Genomic DNA, 23,989 nt, shown 5'->3' with positions numbered 1-23,989 from the left:
AAAGGGGCACTTTACAAAGTATTTCACTAAAAATTTGCCATTGAACAATTCAGGTCTATATCAATGTTTAAACCTCTTGGCTGCAAAGTATCCATATAAAATATCCACTTTTGTTTTCTTTTTCTTTGAAACTTCTTTAGCCATACCCATACCTTTTCAGTGGGGGGGGCAACTTTTTCTATTTCATTAAAGTCAACAAACTGGGATCCTTTTTATGTTGCAATGTAAAATGTTTTGATACACTATGGTTTTCCACACCCTTTTCATGTTGTTTATATGTTCTTCTATTTTACTTCTTAACTCGTTTGTAGTTCTGCCCACATATTGCATACAGCATGGACACTCCAGTATACAGGTGAAACTCAAAAAATTAGAATATCGTGCAAAAGTTCATTTATTTCAGTTATGTGGAAGGGAAAAGTGTGGAAGAAAAAGGTGCAGAAGCAGCAGGGATGGCCGCAGCCTGGAGAAGATTGTCAGGAAAAGGCTATTCAAAAGTGTTGGGGACTTTCACAAGGAATGGACTGAGGCTGGAGTCAGTGATTCCAGAGCAACCACACACAGACGGATCCTGGACATGGGCTTCAAATGTCGTATTCCTCTTGTCAAGCCGCTCCTGAACAACAAACAACGTCCGAAGCATCTTACCTGGGCTAAAGAAAAACAGACCTGGTCTGTTGCTCAGTGGTCCAAAGTCCTCTTTTCTGATAAGAGCAACTTTTGCATCTCATTTGGAAACCAAGGACCCAGAGTATGGAGGAAGAATGGAGAGGCATACACTGCAAGATGCTTGAAGTCCAGTGTGAAGTTTCCACAGTGTGTTGATTTGGGGAGTCATGTCATCTTCTGGTGTTGGTCCACTGTGCTTCATTAAGTCCAGGGTCAACGCAGCCGTCTACCAGGAGATTTTGGAGCACTTCATGCTTCCTTCCGCAGACAAGCTTTATGGGGATGCTGACTTCATTTTCCAGCAGGACTTGGCACCTGCCCACACTGCCAAAAGCACCAAAACCTGGTTCAATGACTGTGGGATTACTGTGCTTGATTGGCCAGCAAACTCGCCTGACCTGAACCCCGTAGAGAATCTATGGGGCATTGCCAAGAGAAATATGAGAGACATGAGAACGAACAATGCAGAAGAGCTGAAGGCCACTAATGAAGCATCCTGGTCTCCCATAACACCTCAGCAGTGCCACAGGCTGATAGCTTCCATGCCACGCCGCATTGAGGCAGTAATTGCTGCAAAAGGGGCCCAAACCAATTACTGAGTACATATGCATGCTTATACTTTTCAGAGGTCCGATTATTGTTCAATGTACAATCCTTGTTTTATTGATTGCATGTAATATTCTAATTTTCTGAGATTGTGGATTTGGGGTTTTCATGAGCTGTAAGCCATAATCATCACAGTTATGACAAATCACGGCTTGAACTATCTTGCTTTGCATGTAATGAGTCTATCTCATATATTAGTTTCACCTTTTAAGTTGCATTACTGAAATAAATGAAGTTTTGCACAATATTCTAATTTTTCGAGTTTCACCTGTATGTACAACGTGGGAAGAATCACAAGTGATATCCTATTCTTTCCCTGTTTGTGTCGAGTTTCACTTTGTTATTTTCCTCTTTTTGTCCTGGCTCGTTATGTTACAGGCTTTACATCTAATGCATCTATAGAATCCCTCTACTCAAAAAAAAATCTTAGGTTTCCTTGGAGGTTCTGTGGCATTATGTGCAATTTTATTACTCGGGGAACTGTTCTTCCTGTAAATGGAGTTTTTTTTTGGGGGGAGGAGCTTATTCATGACTTCATCTTTTAATAAAATCGTCCAGTACTTCCCAATAATTCTCTCAATTTGTTTTTATATTATCCATAATAAACCCCCAGGACACATCCTTCCTATTATTGTCCTTGTTTTCTTTTTTTTTCTTAAGAGAATGTCTATCTTTTTCTAAGATCTTCTTCATTTCAATTTTTAGAAATGTTTTTTACATCCCCTTTCTAGAAAAAATCTATTTAGTAATACATTTGTTCAATGAAATTCGAGCTTTACTCACAATTTCTTCTAATCCTTGTAAACTGACTCCTTGGAGTATTGTAAATCCATCTTGGATGATGGCAGCTAGTGGTGGAAATATAGCTGTTCTTCATCCCATATGGATCCCCTGTACAGGGCAGGGGTGTAATTCAGGCCCACCAATAAACAGACCCCAAGGGAGAGAATATGGGATGGAGAACAGATATGTAGAGAGAAAAGGGGGTAAGAGGGGAGGAAGGAGAATTAGAAAAAGGAAGAGAGAAAATTAAGAGCTGGCATTTTTAACCTTAGTAGTGCGATTTTATCAGAAGCTGAATTAAAAATGTTAGATTTGGGGCTGAAATACATACCAAATGTAAGTATTAATACATTGAATTGTTTAATTGACTTGTAGAAGTTTGTACATAAATTGATTATCAAAAAAATGTTTTAAATAAATGAGGAAAAAAAGACAAACCGTGAGACAGAGTATCCTGAAAAATGATTCTGTATTTAATCCTAAAAATAAGAGGAATTCATTTTTACAAATGTTTAAAACTATGGTTGAAAATGATATAAGAAAAATGGATGAAAAAAATGTCCAGATTATGTAGAGCAAGGGATTAAGGAACTAGAGAAAGAAAGAAATATATTTGTGAGAGCTGAGGATAAGGGTGTGTGTGTGTGAATGGGGGGGAGGATTTTAATCTTAGACAAAAAAGATTATAAGGAAGAAATAGACTGCTCTCCATTTAAAAAATATATATATATAAAAATTACCTGAGAATCCCACTAAACAATTCCCTAAAATTCATAAAAACAAAGAGAATCCCCTGCAACCCGTTGTAAGTTGGAATGATTCTTTATTTTCCTGTGTGGGGGAATACAGTTAGGTCCACATATATCTGGACACAGGCACAATTTTCATACTTTTGACTCTGTATGCCACCAGAATAAATTAAAATGAAACAATCCAAATGAATTTGAAGTGCAGACTTTCAGCTTTAATTCAAGTGGTTGAACATAAATATCAAGTACAAATTTTAGGAACTGCAACCATTATTATACACCGTTCCTCCATTTTCAGGGGCTTAAATGTAATTAGACAAATGAATATAATCATATATAAAATGTTCAATTGTAATATTTTGTTGAGAAACCTTTACTGGCAATGACTGTCTGTAGTCTGGAACCCATGGACATTACCAAAGACTGGGTTTCTTCCTTTCTGATGCTTTGCCAGGCTGTAACTGCAGCTGTATTCTGTTGATCTTTGTGGGTCTTTTTGCCTTAAGCAAGTGGAATGCATGCTCAATTGGGTTGAGATCAGGTGATTGACTTCGGCCATTGCAAAATATTTTACTTTTCCTTCAAAAACTCCTGGGTTGCTTTTGCAGTGTGTTTTGTATCATTGTCCATTTGTACTGTGAAGCGCCGTCCAATCAACTTTGCTGCAATCTGGGCTGACAGTATCTCTCTAAACACTACAGAATTCATCCAACTGCTTCTGTCACATCATCAATAAACAATGACCCAGTGCCACTGGAAGCCATGCATGCCAATGTTTTACAGATGACGTTGTGTGCTTTGGATCATGAGCTGTTCCAAGCCTTCTCACTTTTTTCTTTCCGTCATTCTGGTACAGATTCATCTTAGATTCATCTGTGCAAAGAATGCTTTTCCAGAACTGGTCTGGCTTTTTTAGAGGTTTTTTGGCAAAGTCTAATCTGGATTTTCTATTCTTCAGGCTTATGAATGGTTTTCACCTTGTGGTGAACCCTCTATATTTGCTCTTGGGAAGTCTTCTCTTGATTGTAGACTTTGACAATGATACGTCCACCTCCTGGAGAGTGCCCTTCTTGTCCAGATGTTGTGAATGGGTTTTTCTTTACCATGCATGGACAGCTTCTTTGAATGCATGATGTAGGTTCAGAGCAATAGATTACAAATGCAAATACCACATTAGAATCAACTCCAGACCTTTTACCTGCTTAATTGATGAAGAAATAGCAAAGAAGTAGCCCACACCTAGCCATGAAACAGCTTTTGATTCAATTCTCTAATTACTTTTTGTCCCTTGAAAAAAGGGGGAATGGCTATTCCTAAAAGCTGTAATTCCTAATCCTTTCCTCCAATTTGGATGTACATACCCTCAAATTAGACCTGAGAGTTTGCACTTTCAGCCATATCCATTATATAACTATAGCTTGAATATGTTGTGGTAAATACCTGAAAAAAAACTAAAAGTAGGCCTGTGTCCAAATATATATGGATCTAACTGTATATAGATCCCTTCCTACAAGAGTTAGTGGTGAGTAATAAAGCTTTTTTGAAGGATAGTGGAGGGCTCATTAAGGTGTCAAATCCAAAATGCTCAAAAATGATAATTTCCTAGTCACAGTGGATGTCAGTTCACTCTATACTAGAATTCATCCTTGAAATTTGCTATGAAGAATAATCTCTTCTGCTATAATAAATAATTCTTCCAGCAGCTCAGGGGTGTAGCCATGGGAGCAAAGTATCCACCAAGTTTGGCTAACCTGATGGCAAAATAGGAGGAAGAAAACATACTGATGGCAAAATGGGAAGAAGAGAACATACATAAGTGGCAAGAGATGGCGCTATACAGAAGATATATAGAAAATATTTTAATAGTGTGGGAGGGGCCAAAAACTAATTGACGATTTTTTAGACAACAGCAATTGTAACAAATATGGTCTAAGCTTTACAGGAGAGATAAATGATAGTAGAATAAACTTTCTAGATCTAACTCTATATAATATAGAAGATAAAATATACGCTAAAATTTTTTTTTTTTAAAGAAATTTGTTTATTAGTGATTTTTAAACAGACAAGAAGAAAACAAACGGGCATACACCCACGCAGGGGCGGCATGTAACGACTAGCAGCAGCTTGATACATACGTGGAGTATTCCTGTATAACATAAAACACAAACACGTGTGGTCCAGGGTTCTGTGCTCAATAACAATAAATGCCGAATAAATCACAGAAGGAAAAAACAATTAGTGGATGTCAACATACCTAGATGAACATAAATAAAATGCAGAAACCCCTCAAGGCCTGGTAGAAGGTATAGATGATGCACTTGGTTCCACAAGCCATTTAGACCAGACCTTGTCATATTTCTTGGGACAGCCCCTGTGTATGTAAGTGTCCTTGTAGAGGGGCAGACTAACATTTACCAGTTGCTTCAAAAAGTAGATGGGGTGTGGACTTCTTCCGGTGTAAAGTTATAGCTTTTCTTGCATAGAAAAGAAGGCGGCTAGCCAGGGTCCTTTTTTTTTTTTTTTTTCTTCCCCAGCTCTGATCCGGAGTACGTTTTCAACCAGGCCTAGTAGACAAATTGTTATGTTGGGTCTCAGAGGAGCAGACATGGGGGCGGAGCCTAACCATGGCGGCAGCGGAGAGCTCGTGGTAGGAGCTCCCGGCCGGAGCCTCTCCGACCGACCCCCTTGTACCTATCCGATCCACAAAATGCCCCTGTAATATGGAGCCCTAGAAGCCTGAGACCTACCTCGGCCTGGCGGGCTCCCTTGGCTGAGTGGCGGCCTGCGTGAGGAAGAGCTGGGAAACGGAGATCATCTGAGAGAGACGGGGACGCTGAACGAGGTTGCCGGGAAACAAGGAGGCGCGGCCGGGACATGTGCATCCGCAGTGCATCCCTGGGAGCGAGGAAGCCGGCCGGCCGGCTGGAGGCTGACGGAGGAACAGGAGAGATACCGTCCTGCTGGACGATTAGCCACTGCTGGAGTCCGGTGGGGGTGAACTGTGAACTGTGAAGAACTGCCTGCACAATAAGAAAATGGAGGAAAGTCCTGGAGGGTCCCCCTGAGAACAAGAGAGTCGACCTGCTGGAGAATTGGAGCCTGGAGCAGTCTCGTGAGAGGAGCAGGGAGGGTGAGTGACTCCGGCTGTGACCTCAAACATAAAAACTGTGCAGATTTGGGAGAGACTGTGTCGAGCTGAAGGAGGGCAGAGAGTGAGAGAAAAGGGGGGGGGGGCCCCCAGAGAATATAAAGAAGGAGAAGAACGTAAGGTGTAGGCAAAAACACACAGAAAAGTTAACAGAAGGGCTGGGATCTCTATCTCTATATCATATTGATTTCTTCCTTCTCTGTGTAAAATTCAAGATTATGAGAGAAAAATAAAAGAAATAGAAGAAATGAAAAATAAAAGTGCAAAAGGAACCGGGCCTAAAGGAACCCAAACGGGTACAATTAAAAAGTACACATCCCAAGGAAACGTGACCCCGGAAAGGCACCAGAGTAGAAATGACAAAGGAGAATTAGACTTAAGTGTGCAAAGTAGTCCTAAACAATTAATGGATCTCGATATCAGTAGTCAACAAATATCAGAGACAGAAAAAGACCTACAAATCCCAAATAAAAAAGAGATGACAGAAATGTTTAAAGATCTGGAGAAAACAATAAAGCAAGAAATGGTAAATATTCGGAGAGATCTGGGGCAGCTGCTGTTAAGAGTGGAGGAAACGGAGCAGAAAGTTAAAAACCAGACCCAGATTATTTCCGAATTAGAAAAGAAGATAATTAATATGGAAAAAGTTCAGGAAAAATTGCTGTATAAAGGTGGAAATTCAAGAGAATAGAGAAAGAAGGAGAAATATAAGGATAAGAGGGGTACCAGAAAGCCTAAAAGGAGAACTAATGGAAGAGGCGGTCTGTAAAATTCTAAACTTTATAACGGGAAACTCTGATATGGAAAGGACTGATATAGAAGGAATCTTTAGAAATGGGAAACTCCAGGGGAACCGTGAGAAGGACAGGCCAAGAGACATACTTGTTAAATTTTATGAACTGCAGCAAAGGGAAAGAATATGGAGGAAAACTAAGGGAAAATCAGTAATAAAATATGGAGAAATGTACATCCAAATATATGCGGACTTGTCACCGGAGACTCTCCGAAGGAGGAGAGCTCTGAGGCCTTTGCTGGAGCAGATGAGAAAACAGAAGGTGCAATATACATGGGGGATACCAGAGTGTTTAATAGGATGGAAAAACGGAGTAACAGCCCAATTGAGGTTCCCAGAGGACTCAAGAAATTTTTGCGATAGACTTGAAATGCAGAGAATTGAAATTATTGGATGGGAAGAAGAACCCGGGGGAAATGGATTGAGGGGAGGGGAGGGGTAGAGACTGGTGGAGGAGGGGGAGGTAGGGCGGTGGGAGGGGAGGGGAGAGAAGATGTGTGGTTTTTTTTGTGTTTTTCTTTTTTGTTTTTTTTTTTGTTTTCTTCTCTTGCCCCCATTCCATCGCCTGTCTCCTCCATTACCCCTCTAACTTAACTCTCTTTTCTCTTCCTTTTGTTAAGAAGTATAGGTAGAAGGGGGGTCAATGGGGAGATCTGGTTGGAGGGGAGGCCGTTCATGGGAGGAGTGTAGCCCTAAGGATAATATCAAAGGTGGACGTCATTTCCACAAATGATGCTTGGGCAAAGCGAAGGCCTAAAAAAAGGGGGGAGGGAGGGGGGGAGTGATGGCAGTGATGTTGGGGGGGGGGTGGAGGGGAGGGAGAGGAAGGGGAGGGAGGGGAGAGACGGGGGAGGCGGGGGGGGGACAAGGGGGGAGAAAAAGTCAGTAGGATAAAAATGCTCCATAGGAATAAGAAAGAGGAAAGCAAGGAGGGAAAAGGGGTTAGGAAGAAAAGAGTAAGATGGAAGAAATCCAATATATAACCTATAATGTAAAAGGGTTAAGCTGCCCAGGAAAGAGATTTAGGTTATTTAAAGAATTACAACATAGATAATCTTCAGTGGTATTCCTGCAAGAAACACACCTAGAGATAGAGTCAAAGGTTAGATTGAAGACCAGATATTTTCCAACATGGTTTTATGCGGACTCACCAATTAAAAGAGCAAAAGGGGTTGCTATAGGCTTCGCCAAAAATATAAGGTTTGAGGTTGAGGATAGATTAACAGATCTGGAGGGAAGGTTTCTGTTTTTGAGAGGTAGACTACAGGGAATTGAGTGCACAATAGCAAATATATACAGTCATGGCCGAAATTGTTGGCACCCTTGATATTTCTCCAGGAAATCATGTATTTCTCACGAAACGTATTGCATTAACACATGTTTTGCTATACACATGTTTATTCCCTTTGTGTGTATTGGGACAAAACAAAAAAAGGGAGGAAAGAAAGCAAATTCGACATAATGTCACACAAACCTCCAAAAATGGGCTGGACAAAAGTATTGGCACCCTTTCACAACTGCGGATAAATAAGAATGTTACAAGCATGTGATGCTCCTGTAAACTCACCTGGGGCAAGTAACAGGTGTGGGCAATATAGAAATCACACCTGAAAGCAGATAAAAAGGAGAGACGTTCACTTAACCTTTGCATTGTGTGTCTGTCTGTGCCACACTAAGCATGGACAACAGAAAGAGGAGACGAGAACTGTCTGAGGACCTGAGAACCAAAATTGTGGCAAAATATCAACAATCTCAAGGTTACAAGTCCATCTCCAGAGAACTAGATTTGCCTTTGTCCACAGTGCGCAACATTATCAAGAAGTTTGCAACCCATGGCACTGTAGCTAATCTCCCTGGTCGTGGACGGATGAGGAAAATTGATGAAAGATTGCAACGCAGAATAGTCCGGATGGTGGATAAGCAGCCCCAAACATGTTCCAAAGACATTCAAGCTGTCCTGCAGGCTCAGGGAGCATCAGTGTCAGCGCGAACTATCCGTCGACATTTAAATGAAATGAAACGCTATGGCAGGAGACCCAGGAGGACCCCACTGCTGACACAGAGACATAAAAAAGCAAGACTACAGTTTGCCAAAATGTACTTGAGTAAGCCAAAAGCCTTCTGGGAAAACGTCTTGTGGACAGATGAGACCAAGATAGAGCTTTTCGGTAAAGCACATCATTCTACTGTTTACCGAAAACGGAATGAGGCCTACAAAGAACAAAACACAGTACCTACGGTAAAATATGGTGGAGGTTCAATGATGTTTTGGGGTTGTTTTGCTGCCTCTGGCACTGGGTGCCTTGACTGTGTGCAAGGCATCATGAAATCTGAGGATTACCAAAGGATTTTGGGTCGCACTGTAGGGCCCAGTGTCAGAAAGCTGGGTTTGCGTCCAAGATCCTGGGTCTTCCAGCAGGACAATGACCCCAAACATACGTCAAAAAGCACTCAGAAATGGATGGCAAAGAAGCGCTGGAGAGTTCTGAAGTGGCCAGCAATGAGCCCAGATCTAAATCCCATTGAACACCTGTGGAGAGATCTTAAAATTGCTGTTGGGAAAAGGTGTCCTTCCAATAAGAGAGACCTGGAGCTGTTTGCAAAGGAAGAGTGGTCCAAAATTCCGGGTGAGAGGTGTCAGAAGCTTATTGATGGTTATAGGAAGCGACTGATTTCAGTTATGTTTTCCAAAGGGTGTGCAACCAAATATTAAGTTAAGGGTGCCAATACTTTTGTCCAGCCCATTTTTGGGGTTTTGTGTGACATTATGTCATATTTGCTTTTCTGCCTCTGTTTTATATTTGTTCCAATACATACAAAGGGAATAAACATGTGTATAGCAAAACATGTGTTAATGCAATACCTTTTTTGTGTGAAATACTTGATTTTCAGGAAAAATATCAAGGGTGCCAACAATTTCGGCCATGACTGTATAGTCCAAATAAGAAGCCGGAGACATTTATGAGAGATGTGTTGAAGAGATTGATGGATTTTAAAAAAGGGTGTATGATCGTAGCGGGAGACTTTAACCTCTGTATGGATCTGCGAATGGACACTAACTCTGGTATGCGGAGAGAGGAAAGCAAGTCCTTGAGCAGGTTAAAGAAATTGATGCATGAGTGTCAACTGGTGGATATCTGGAGAATTAGGAATATGAAGGAGAGAGATTATACTTTCTTTTCGCATGTACACGAGACTTATTCTAGACTAGATTACATATTAGTAGAACATCAAATGATAGAGAGGGTGGGGGAAGTAAAAATAGGAGAAAGCACTCTGTCGGATCATGCCCCGGTTGCAATGAAGTTAAAATGGGGCAGAGAGGAGAGAGAGGGGTATGTGTGGCGGATGAATGAGGCACTCCTCATGGATGAAGAGACTGGACAAAGAATCGAGAAGGAAATTGAATGGTTTTTTGAAGAGAATGAGACAGAGGACGTGTCGGTTGCAACGGTGTGGGAAGCACATAAAGCCTACATTAGAGGTCTTCTCATTGCAATAGGGGCAAAAAAGAAAGGAGAGAAAATATAAACAGATTATTAAATGAAATATATGATCTTGAACAGGTGCACAAAAGGGAAAGATCTAAGGAGATAATGCAGCTGTTAATAAAGAAGAAAGAAGAATTAGAGAAAGTAATGGAGGAAGAAAAAAGAAGAGTCTTTAATAAAATAATATGTGAAAGGTATAGATGGGGAGATAGGCCGGGAAAGTATTTAATGAGAGCTTTAAGAAAGAAGAAAAATAGAAATTATATTGAGAAAATAAGAAATCCCAAGGGGGAATTTGTACACTCAACCAAGGATATTGCCAGAGTATTTAAAGAGTATTATAATGGCCTGTATAATATCATACCCCAGGACATGTTTAAGAAAACGGAAACAGTAAATAGAGGGAAAAGGAAGATATATCTAGAGGACGCAGGCCTACCGAAATTAGGAGAAATACAACTGAACTCTTTAGAGGAAGAAATCACTTCAGAGGAAATAGAAATAGCGTTAAAAAGTATGGCGGGAGGGAAAAGTCCAGGTCCGGACGGATATACGGTAAAATATTATAAAAAATATAAAGAGCTTTTAATACCCAAGATGAAGATCTATATGAACGCCTTGGGGAACGGGTTGGAGATGAGGGGAGAATCTTTACAGGCCAATATAGTACTGACACAGAAGGAGGATAAGGACCCCTCGCAATGTGCAAGTTATCGCCCAATAGCGCTATTGAATGTAGACACTAAAATATTTGCAAAGGTGCTGGCAAATAGACTAAAAGAACTGATGCCGGAGTGGATACACAGAGATCAGGTGGAGTTTGTCCCGGGAAGAGAGGGTAGAGATAATGCTCTGAGATCACTGTTGATCATCCAGGAGGGTAAAAAAGGGAAAGCCCCAATGATACTGATGTCGCTAGATGCTGAGAAGGCATTCGACAGAGTAAGTTGGGGTTTTATGATGGATACCCTGGAAGCGTTAGGATTGGGAGATAGAATGAGAGGGTGGATTGGAGAGTTATATAGAGGGCCTACCGCTACCATAATGGTAAATGGAGGAAGATCAGAGCAGTTAAAGATGTCAAATGGGATGTCCACTGTCTCCATTGCTGTATGTGTTATCACTGGAGCCCTTGTTGTCTAGGATTAGGAAGAATATAGATATAAAAGGAATAAAGATAGGCGATCGAGAACATAAGGTAGTGGCGTATGCGGACGATTTGATGTTTTATGTTGGAAACCCCAGAACATCACTTCCAAATTTAATGAAAGCATTGAGGGAGTATGGAGAATTGTCAAACCTGAAAATTAACCCGACAAAGACTGAAATCTTAAATATAAACCTTAAAAATAGTGAAAAAGAAAAATTACAAGAGGAATTTCCTTTCCTTTGGAGAGATAAAGAATTAAAATATTTAGGAATAAAAATATTTAGGAATATCAACCTCAACTAAGAACCTATATAAAGCCAATTGTATAGCATTATTAAATGAGATCAAGGAGGAGCTCAGGAGGGTGGGAAATGGAAATCCTTCATGGATAGGGCGCATAAACCTGATAAAGATGGTAATTGTCCCCAAAGTATTATACAAATTTCAAATGATTCCAATCAAACTCCCAGAGGCATATTTCAAAGAACTCAGGAAAATGATAATAAAATATATATGGAGAAATAAAAAACCTAGAATAGGTTATGAGACGTTGATTAGAAGTAAAGAAAGAGGAGGATTGGGAGTACCAGATTTTAAGAGATATCATAGAGCGGGGATTATCGCGAGAATCTTTGACTGGATCCATAATCCGGAGAAAACTTGGGTTAAAATCGAGAAAGCACTGAGTGGAATAAGTTTAAGTAAAAGTATTTGGGTACCGGCACAATATAGGGAATTAGAGGTGAGCACTAGCATATACACTCTTAATGTTTTAAAAGAATGGGATTTACTACATAGACAAAAGGGGTGGGTTTTTAATTCACAATTATTACCACTTAGAAACACAAAATATTTAATTCCGGGTATGGACAGTATAGCAGGGAAATGGATCATAAAACAAGAGGCGCAATTGAGAGACATAATGGTAGGAGAGGAAATCGGGTCATATAAGGAAATGGAGGAAAGAAAGGGAGAAGTCTTTAATAAGATGGATAGATTGAGATACTACCAATTGAAGTACTTTTTTGAGAGCCTCCCAAAGCCAATAAGAACTAGAAAAGACTGGAACCCATTCGAGAGAATATTTGAGTCACGGGGAAACGGTAGACACGGAATGGCAAAAATATACAAGATATTAATGGAACTTGACACTGACACAAAATTAATGCATGTAGAGAAATGGGAAAGAGATATGGGAAGAAAAATAGAGGAGGAGGAGCAGAGGAAAATGTTCACATTAATTCACGAAAATATTAGTATGAGGGAAGTAGAAATAAATTTTAAGTGTTTAAATAGATGGCACATTACCCCTAACGTAGAGCACAAGATGAATACGGAAATGTCACAGATGTGTTGGAGAGGTTGTCGCGAGGAGGGCACGTGGTATATGTGGTGGGAGTGCCCAGAAATACAGGTGTTTTGGCGGAGGATAGTGTATTTAATAGGGAAAATTACCAAAATTAATATAGGATTGGATCCAGAATTATGTCTCCTCCATATCTCAGAACTCTCAACAAAGGTATATAAGAGTTCGGGGATATGGCATTATCTGACCGCAGCAAAGAGTCTGATCCCCAGGTACTGGAAGAAAAGAGAGGTGCCAACTGAGGAGGATTGGATGGGAAGAGTAAATCAGATATCTGGGACAGAAAGACTGTATTATACGCATGAGGACAAGTTGGAGATATATAATAAAAAATGGAAAGCCTGGGAAGAATATAAAGCAAAGGTGAAATACATGAAGAGATAATTCTCCTGGAAGTGGGTTTAGAATGGAGTTTAGGAACAACAGAAATATATGGAGTTAACGAGACAAGAGAAAGGGTGGAGCGTGGGGAGGAGGGGAGGGGATGGGGAGATGGAAAAGGAAGTTATGTACATAATTAAATAAATTATATAAGGAGAAATTACTGTTTAGATAACTATTTTAATAGAAATGTGGAAATGATTTGTATATGACTTGGAAAACAAAATAAATATTTATAAAAAAAAAAAAAAAAAGAAGAGGAGCAGACATGACTTTACTAGGGTCAGGACCTCTCCCCAAAAAACGGAAACCAAGGGGCAATGCCAAAAGATGTGGGAGAAATCCCCTGGGGAATAACCACACCTCCAACACTCCGGAGAGCAGGAGGGGTTCATTTTGTGTAGCCTAGACGGTGTAAAAGTTGCCCTATGGACTATCTTAAATTGTATCAGCCTATCTCGGAGCGAAACCAAAGATCTGAAGGGGAAATCCCAAATGTCATCCCAATCATCATTGTGTAATCCAGAGCTTCTCTCAACCACCTATCCTGAAGGTTCTCCAACACAGGCAGAGAGACTGACATTAGATGGGCATATAAATGGGAGGTGAGTTTTTCAGTGCAATCTCTTCTGAGCACTTATTCCAGTGTGGATTGGAGCAGGACCGGAGAGGCCGCAGGGAACGAAGTATGGAAGACATGGGAGAGCTGCATCTTTCAATAATAAAACATTTGAGGGACATTAAAGTCTTGAGAGTTGGGCAAGGGATTTCACAGTTGACATTGACAACTACCTGGGAGATAGACTTGATGTTATATTTGGCCCAAACTCCAGGGTGCGGGAGTCTGTATAGATAGGGTAGGGAGGGTCTAAGCCACAATGGAGCATTTGGTGAAACAACGTGTTTGAGGAAGTGTTCGGCTATGAGGCCTGCCCTCCAGGCTCGTAGGGTAATCACCATGGAGGGGGTCAGGGAGTGAGCGGCCTAGGTGCCTCTAAAAGGAGATATTGGAGAGCCTCCAATGAGCGCACTATTGCTGCCTCCAACATGGTGGATGGGTTGGTTTTGTCAGGGTGCAGCCACAAGACTGCAGTAACCTGTTGAGTGGCCAGTGGCGGGGTGATTTTTGTCTGCTGTTAGCCTCGAGCGACTCCAGAAGCATCACTATGAGCTATTGGGGGAGTTTCTATTAAAAAGGTACATACATTTGGCCTAAGTTTATGTAACCAAGTAAAGATAATGGCAAGTTCTTCCATGCCTTCAATGACAGCTTAACAGCCCTCACAACTGGGTGTAAATTTAGGGGAAGGAACTCTGAAACAATGTGCAAAATAATGACACCCAGATAGGTAAACTGCTAAACCCATTGTAGTGGTAAATCCATCAGGGCCATACTTTAGGTGTCGGGGTCTATCGGAAACAGTAAGGATTTAGTCCAGTTCACGCTGAGACTAGTAACCGAACTATAGGAGTTCAGGATATGAAGAGCACCCTGTAGTGAAGGGCTTGTGTCATTAAGCAACACTAAAAGATCATCAGCATTTAGGGCTACCCTCTCATCCAGCCAGCCAGCCAACCCAGAGCCATTTAATACTTGAGGAGGAATGGAGTGCTTCAGTGACAGGTTCAATAGCTAGGGCAAATAGGGTTGGAGAGAGGGGGCAGCTCTGCAGTGTGCCCCTGTGCAAGGTAAAGGAGTCAGACAATCCACCCCCCAACTTAACAGCTGTCATTGGGTTACCATAAAGGATGTTCTGTCAATTAATAAATACAAGAGGAAATCCCATTTTGAAGTTCCTCCCAAAATAAGGGCCATTCTACCGTATGAAAGGCCTTTACTATATCAAGAGAGGCCACCACTCTGGTGCCCATGTTGTGTGAGGTATGAAGATTTGTAAACAATCTTCAGAGGTTAGTATCAGTAGCCTTATGGTCCATAAAGTCAGTTTGGTCTAGATCAATAACCATTGGTAACATACCTTGGAGTCTCAAGGTAAGAAGTTTGGTTAAGATTTTAAAGATGTTATTGAGGAAGGCAATGGGTCTACAAGAGGCTCAGGACATAGGGTCTTTTGGGTGTTTGTGAATTAAGACAATATGAGCATGGCCCATGGAGGCAGGAAGCACACCCTCCTCCAGACATTTTTTATATAAGGTAGCATTTATCGGGGCCAAAAGTTTGCCATGGCCCTTTTAAAAGTCAACGGGGAGGCCGTCAGGACCAGGAGATTTCCCCGCTGGAAACTATAGAATGGCCATGAAGACCTCCTCCTCCAAGATGGGGTGCACCAAGGAGGATAGTTCCATCTCTGACAGCCAACCCAAAGCCACCTGATCCAGCAGATCATGTAAGTCTGCTGGTTGAAATACAGGGGGAAGGGTGGAGGTGTATAAGGAGCTGTAAAATTGACGGAAAGTCTCCAAGATCTGGTCTAGTGAGGAGACCACCTGCCCCAAAGGTGTCTGTAATTCAATAGATGCAAGGGATATAATGTGGTGGGCCAACATTGACAGTAGGTGGCCGTTCTTATTCCCTTGTTCAAAGAACCGCTGTTTATTTTTGTATAGATCTAGTCTGGTTATATATGTACAGTGGGGCAAAAATGTATTTAGTCAGCCACCAATTGTGCAAGTTCTCCCACTTAAAAAGATGAGAGAGGCCTGTAATTGGCATCATAGGTAGACATCAACTATGAGAGACAAAATGAGAAAAAAAAAATCCAGACAATCACATTGGCTGATTTGGAAAGAATTTATTTGCAAATTATGGTGGAAAAAAAATTTGGTCAGTATCAAAAGTTCATCTTAATACTTTGTTATATATCCTTTTGTTGGCAATGACAGAGGTCAAACGTTTCCTGTAAGTCTTCACAAGGTTGGCACACACTGTTGCTGGTATGTTGGCCCATTCCTCCATGCAGATCTCCTCTAGAGCAGTGATGTTTTGGGGCTGTCGCTGGGCAACATGGACTTTCAACTCCCTCCAAAGGTTTTCTATGGGGTTGAGATCTGGAGACTGGCTAGGCCACTCCAGGACCTTGAAATGCTTCTTACGAAGCCACTCCTTCGTTGCCCGGGCAGTATGTTTGGGATCATTGTCATGTTGGAAGACCCAGCCACGTTTCATCTTCAATGCCCTTGCTGATGGAAGGAGGTTTGCACTCAAAATCTCACGATACATGGCCCCATTCATTCTGTCCTGTACATGGATCAGTCATCCTGGTCCCTTTGCGGAGAAACAGCCCCAAAGCATGATGCTGCCACCCCCATGCTTCACAGTAGGTATGGTGTTCTTTGGATGCAACTCAGCATTCTCTCTTCTCCAAACACGACGAGTTGTGTTTCTACCAAACAGTTCTATTTTGGTTTCATCTGACCATATGACATTTTCCCAATCCTCTTCTGGATCATCCAAATGCTCTCTAGCAAACTTCAGACGGGCCTGGACATGTACTGGCTTAAGCAGGGGGACATGTCTGGCACTGCAGGATCTGAGTCCCTGGCTGCGTAGTGTGTTACTGATGGTAGCCTTTGTTACGTTGGTCCCAGCTCTCTGCAGGTCTTTCACTAGGTCCCCCCGTGTGGTCCTGAGATTTTTGCTCACCGTTCTTGTGATCATTTTGACCCCAGGGGTGAGATCTTGCGTGGAGCCCCAGATCGAGGGAGATTATCAGTGGTCTTGTATGTCTTCCATTTTCTAATTATTGCTCCCACAGTTGATTTGTTCACACCAAGCTGCTTGCCTATTGCAGATTCAGTTTTCCCAGCCTGGTGCAGGTCTACAATTTTGTTTCTGGTGTCCTTCGACAACTCTTTGGTCTTCACCATAGTGGAGTTTGGAGTGTGACTGTTTGAGGTTGTGGACAGGTGTCTTTTATACTGATAACAAGTTCAAACAGGTGCCATTGATACAGGTAATGAGTGCAGGACATAGGAGCCTCTTAAAGAAGAAGGTACAGGTCTGTGAGAGCCAGAAATCTTGCTTGTTTGTAGGTGACCAAATACTTATATTCCACCATAATTTGCAAATAAATTCTTTCCAAATCAGCCAATGTGATTGTCTGGGTTTGTTTTCTCATTTTGTCTCTCATAGTTGAGGTCTACCTATGATGCCAATTACAGGCCTCTCTCATCTTTTTAAGTGGGAGAACTTGCACAATTGGTGGCTGACTAAATACTTTTTTGCCCCACTGTATTTACATATGTAAATGCAGTTCTCTCTGAAGAACTTGTAGCAGATCAAAGTTACCCTCAGTAGGATCAGAGTTGCAAACATTAGTCTGATCTGATCAGCTACCTGCTGGTTGAGGGACCTTGTGTCCCAGGTTAATGACTTGCGGGCTGTGGCTAGTGGAGATATATTGGCCCTTCGTGAAAGTCTTAAAGGCATCCCATACAGTGGCTGGAGAGGATGACCCCATGTTAAGGTCCCAGTATTCTGTCAATTTAGGTGGGATAGTGTCTACCAGGTCTGGATGGGCGACCCAGTGGGAGTCCAACTGCCAGAGAGATGCATTCCTGTAGGAGTAGGCACAGAGACTTAGTACTAAAGGAGAATGGTCAGAGAGGCCACTTGGCAAATATTTTGCATCTATAACATCAGTAAGGAGGGTGGGATTTGCAAATGCCAAATCAATAAGAGAGGATGTCTCATATGAAGAGTAAACAGAAATACATCCTGATGGAGGGGTGCATCTATCTCCAAGCCTTCCATGAGTCCAGAAGCTTAGGTCCAGGCAAGTAAGTCACTGGAGAAGTGTTTACGCGGGATCTGTCAGTCTAATTCCAGTGAAAGAATAGCATTAAAGTCTCCCAACACTTTGGTGGGGCAGTACGGGGGTAATCCTCTCCAGCACAGCATAAAAAAATTGCAGGTGAGAACGGGGGGGGGGGGCATATATAGCTGCAACAACATATCAAGTGGCCCACACAGTGAAAACCACAAGGACATATTTACGTATGGATCGTCTCGACCACACATGGAAATGTTTTATCAAAATCGAGACCCCTCTAGCAAATGTAGAATATGTGGCATGGAAGGCCTTTTGGACTCACTAAAACATATTTTAAAGGATATTGATTGCAATAGCTACATTCCCACCACGAGCTGCCATCATCCAAGATGGATTTGCAATACTCTGTGGAGTCAGTTTACAAGGATTAGGAGAAATTATGAGGAAAGCTCAGAATTCATTGAACAAATGTATTAATCGATTTTTGGAAAGGGCATATAAAAAACAATTCTAGAAATTGAAAAGAAGAAGATCTTAGAAAAAGATAGAGATGCTCTTTTAAGAAAGAAGAAAAATAGGATATGTCCTGGGGATTTATTACAGATTATAATGTCCAATATAAAAACAAATCAAGAGAGTTATTGGGAAGTACTGGCCTTTTTTATTAAATAATCAAGTCATGAATAAGCTCCTCCCAAAAAAAAACTCAATTCATTTACAGGAAGAACAGTTCCCTGCGTAATAAAATTGCACATGATGTCATATTTCCAAGGAAACCTAAGATTTTTTTTTGAGTAGAGGGATTCTATAGATGCATTAGATGTAAAGCCTGCAACATAAGTCAGGACAAAAAGAGGAAAATAACTAAGTTTATCTGGACACAAACAGGGAAAGTGTAGGATATCAAACAGTGTATCACTTGTGATTTTTCCCACGTTGTATATGTACTGGAGTGTCCATGTTGTATGCAATATGTGGGCAGAACTACAAGAGAGTTAAAAAGTAGAATATGAAAATATATAAACAATATAAAAAAGGGTGTAGAAAACCATAGTGTGTCAAAACATTTTAAATTGAGACATAATAAGGATCCCAGTTTGTTGACTTTTATGGAATAGAAAAAGTTGCCCCCACTGGAAAGGTACTGATATGGCTAAAGAGGTTTCGAGAAAAGTCAAGATGTTTAAATTGTGATCTAGACCTGAATTGTTTCATAATGAATTTTTGGTGGAATACTTTATACAAGTAGGATATTAGTAATTTAGATGGTCTACAATTAAATTATTGTAGACCATTCAGGAACGTAATTTTGTTTTAAGAGAGAATTCTTCAGTTTTATATAGGATTATTAATTTTCTATAGAGTGCCCCCTTATGGTGGAATTGGGACAGTGGTATTGGAAAGGGGCTGGTCATTAATTTGACTGAGACCATTTTTGAGAAATATATTTTTTGATATATACAAAAAAGATACTGATGTAACACTGAAATCTGTTTTATATAGATCACAAACTTGAGATAGTGTTCTTGTAAATTTTAAATATGGTAACATGGATTCAAATAGCCCACTATTTGTTTATAACTTTGATTTACTAATATAAACATAATTCCATTTTTAGAATCCCCTTTATAAAAAAAAAAAGGAAAACAAAGTACAATGACCCTTTAGGTGTTCCTGATGGCACACTCTCTGCTGTCAGTATTGTGTTTTAAGTAGATTTTATTAATTTAGTTGGGACAGATTTACAGTCAGGTCCATAAATATTGGGATATGGACACAATTCTAACATTTTTGGCTCTATACACCACCACAATGGATTTGAAATGAAACGAACAAGATGTGCTTTAACTGCAGACTGTCCGCTTTAATTTGAGGGTATTTACATCCAAATCAGGTGAACGGTGTAGGAATTACAACAGTTTGCATATGTGCCTCCCACTTGTTAAGGGACCAAAAGTAATGGGACAGAATAATAATCATAAATCAAACTTTCACTTTTTAATACTTGGTTGCAAATCCTTTGCAGTCAATTACAGCCTGAAGTGTGGAACGCATAGACATCACCAGACGCTGGGTTTCATCCCTGGTGATGCTCTGCCAGGACTCTACTGCAACTGTTTTCAGTTCCTGCTTGTTCTTGGGCATTTTGTCTTCAGCAAGTGAAATGCATGCTCAATCAGATTCAGGTTAGGTGATTGACTTGGCCATTGCATATCATTCCACTTCTTTCCCTTAAAAAACTCTTTGGTTGCTTTTGCAGTATGCTTTGGGTCATTGTCCATCTGCACTGTGAAGCGGCGTCCAATGAGTTCTGAAGCATTTGGCTGAATATGAGCAGATATATTGCCCAAAACACTTCAGAATTCATCCTGCTGCTTTTGTCAGCAGTCACATGATCAATAAATACAAGAGAACCAGTTCCATTGGCAGCCATACATGCCCACGCCATGACACTACCAACATCATGCTTCACTGATGAGGTGGTATGCTTAGGATCATGAGCAGTTCCTTTCCTTCTCCATACTCTTCTCTTCCCATCACTCTGGTACAAGTTGATCTTGGTCTCATCTGTCCATAGGATGTTGTTCCAGAACTGTGAAGGCTTTTTTAGATGTCGTTTGGCAAACTCTAATCTGGCCTTCCTGTTTTTGAGGCTCACCAATGGTTTCCATCTTGTGGTGAACCCTCTGTATTCACTCTGGTGAAGTCTTCTCTTGATTGTTGACTTTGACACACATACACCTACCTCCTGGAGAGTGTTCTTGATCTGGCCAACTGTTGTGAAGGGTGTTTTCTTCACCAGGGAAAGAATTCTTTGGTCATCCACCACAGTTGTTTTCCGTGGTCTTTCGGGTCTTTTGGTGTTGCTGAGCTCACCGGTGCGTTCCTTCTTTTTAAGAATGTTCCAAACAGTTGTTTTGGCCACGCCTAATGTTTTTGCCATCTCTCTACTGGGTTTGTTTTGTTTTTTCAGCCTAATGATGGCTTGCTTCACTGATAGTGACAGCTTTTTGGATCTCATCTTGAGTGTTGACAGCAACAGATTCCAAATGCAAATAGCACACTTGAAATGAACTCTGGACCTTTTATCTGCTCATTGTAATTGGGATAATGAGGGAATAACACACACCTGGCCATGGAACAGCTGAGAAGCCAATTGTCCCATTACTTTTGGTCCCTTAACAAGTGGGAGGCACATATGCAAACTGTTGTAATTCCTACACTGTTCACCTGATTTGGATGTAAATACCCTCAAATTAAAGCTGACAGTCTACAGTTAAAGCACATCTTGTTCGTTTCATTTCAAATCCATTGTGGTGGTGTATAGAGCCAAAAATGTTAGAATTGTGTCGATGTCCCAATATTTATGGACCTGACTGTATGTATTAAGAATTGGAGTTAGAGTACCCCTTTAAATTTGATAATTTTTATAGTCCGCTGTTAAATTGATATAGATCTTCATGACATGTGAACATATTTCTTTTACATATAAAACCTTTCGATTTTCAAAGGTAGAGTGCCCCTATAGGAGTCTTTTTTATTACACATGGTTTGGATCATGTTTTAGCATATCTTGCCTGATTAGGTGAGAGGCAATTGAGGTAAAGATCTATATTAGAATAGATGTGCGTCAGCTCCGCGTATAGGCAGCATTAGGATCAATTAGGAATTTTGTTTATTTTAAGCATTGAGTTGCATTTATTAATATGTATACATAAAGTGTGCTTGGTTATGTGCGTCCTTCTGCCCGTAGAGGACGTCGAATGACTAAACGCGTAGGGTGGGGCTTTGACGTGACGTCTTTATGAACTCTGGGTGGGTTGTCTGCATGCAGCCAGAGCTTTTGGTCACATTGAGCCCTGGTTTTATGTTTATGCTGTGATACTTGTGTCAGGGGAGACTTGCGTAAATGTGAGTGGAATAATTTTTAAAATAAAAGCTGTTTTTAAGGATCGTATGCTATGTGTCCTTTCTCTCCTCTTTCCTCTTTGTTGATTGGGATATTGCATATTGGTGATCGAGAGCACACTGAGGATTTCCTGGCTCTGCAGATTGTTACTCCCAGGAATGCGCTGCTAGCTGGCTGTTCACATACCAGCATTTACCTCTGGTGAGTATATGTAGTATTTTATGGATGTGGATTCACATTGGTGTTGGTGGAAGAAATAAGAGAGAAGCAATTATCATTTGGTTTTATCACACATGTTTTAACGCTTAGAAATTTGTTAAATATTTATTAATTCATTCCTGGACATTGGATTTGTTTTGTGACACATATTGGTAATAGATTTTGGGTAGGTTTGGTAGATTGATTTGATTTAATTTCACTTTGTTTATTTATATTTATATATTTTTTGGCACACATTATAACAGAATTTATTGAGATCTGACAGAGAAAAAGACACTACAATAAGACAAATGGCAATCTATCACAGCCAGTGCAGTGCCACCCCCCTTGCTTATAATTGCCCAGACCACCAGTATCATTGCTGACAGCTCCCTCAAAAAGACATGCATGCTGTTACTGATTTCACCCCCATCTTTATTACGTTATTGGATAGGTGAAAGATTTTGCACAGCCATTCAAAGTCTGCTCTGGCAGACATCGTAGAGTTAGTCAGAAGGAGAATGTCATCCAGGTAATACGCTCACAAAACTTCCACTCTGGACAACAAGATCATGAAAAGGTAGTGAGGCCAAAAGGCAGACACGAGACACTGCTAATGTTTTTGGCAGACTAAGAACCAAAGATACTACTTATGAGACCTTGCCCCAGAAACATGAAGGTAAGCATCTGCGAGATCCACTGAACTCATCCGGTCTCCATCAGATACCGCTGTTATGATAGACTCCACTGACTCCTCAGAACCTCTTTGGGTTGATAGAGGAGTTTAACTTCTTGAGATCTAAAAGTGGTCTGAATTTTGTGGTCAATCTTCACCAGAAATATCTGGAAATGGAACCCTTTGCCACTAGAACTGGGGCAATTACACGGAGGGTGACCCCCCTGCAGATGCAGCTACCCTAATAAACCCGACAGGTGGATTACCAGCTGAAGTCCAGGACAGAGAGGGAGTAAGTTACCCTGCCGCAGGGAGGCTGGTGGAGCGGGGTGAGTGACCGCTGAAGCGGTGAGTTCAAATGAACTGTATCTTTGTGCATTTTGTTGACCTCACACACCTTCAATCCCCCTGGGGAGAACATTGGTGGACTTAAACTGAGACTGTTCTTGGTGGCTGGGAGAGAGACCATAAAAATCAGGCATCATCCAGTGGAGTCAGCTGAAAAGGAGAGGAGGAAAGCTCTGTGCTGAGCTGTGAATTATAAATCCTAAATCTTATCAATTGTGGAAACCGTTAACTTCTCGGAGTGGTAAAAACAAGGAGTCTAAAATTTTGTTATAATGAAGAATAGATCGGTGAAAGGAGAGGGAACAAAAACACCCCAAATAAGCACAAGCACTATTAGAAAATATATGCCCCCACAGGAGAAAAGCCCAGATGGTTTTACACCAGAGAGACATCAAGGAGCAAAAGGAGGATATGAACTGGGAAATAATAAAGATCAATCCAGAAGGATATCAGGTATATTGAGCATGAATCAGACTAAAGAATCTATAAATATGGAAAATGAAGTGGAAATGGAAAACACAAAAAAACAAGGAAAATGGAAATCACAGAAATGTTTGCGAAATTAGAATATTCTATAAAAAGCAAAATGGCGATTTTGCACAATGACTTACACGAGTGGAGGAAACAGAGGGAAAAATAGAGAAACATGCTCAAATAATTGTTATACTGGAAAAGCAGGTAGAAGAAATTTGAAAAGAGCAAAGGAAACTGGAAGATCAAGAGAACAGACATGGGAGGAATTTGAGAATCCGAGGCCTGCCAGAGGTTCCTAATGGTGACGATCTGTTGGATGAAATAAAGAAAAGTGTTAATTCCCTTGATGGGTAGACCGGTGACAGACCAACTGAAAATAGACAGAGCACATAGGATTAGATGACCCCAAGGGATGCCATCGGAAACACTCAGAGATGTGGTAGTACGACTTCACAATTATGAAGATAAAGCTAATATCTGGAAGAAGATTCAAGGGATTTCTGCTATAAAACAT

The sequence above is a fragment of the Staurois parvus genome, unplaced genomic scaffold (genome assembly GCF_062004578.1).
Source record: "Staurois parvus isolate SC_StPar_1 unplaced genomic scaffold, SC_StPar_1.0 ptg000147l, whole genome shotgun sequence".
NCBI lineage: Eukaryota > Metazoa > Chordata > Amphibia > Anura > Ranidae > Staurois > Staurois parvus.
The sequence above is the reverse complement of the archived record's forward strand: the minus strand, read 5'-3'. Positions refer to the sequence as shown.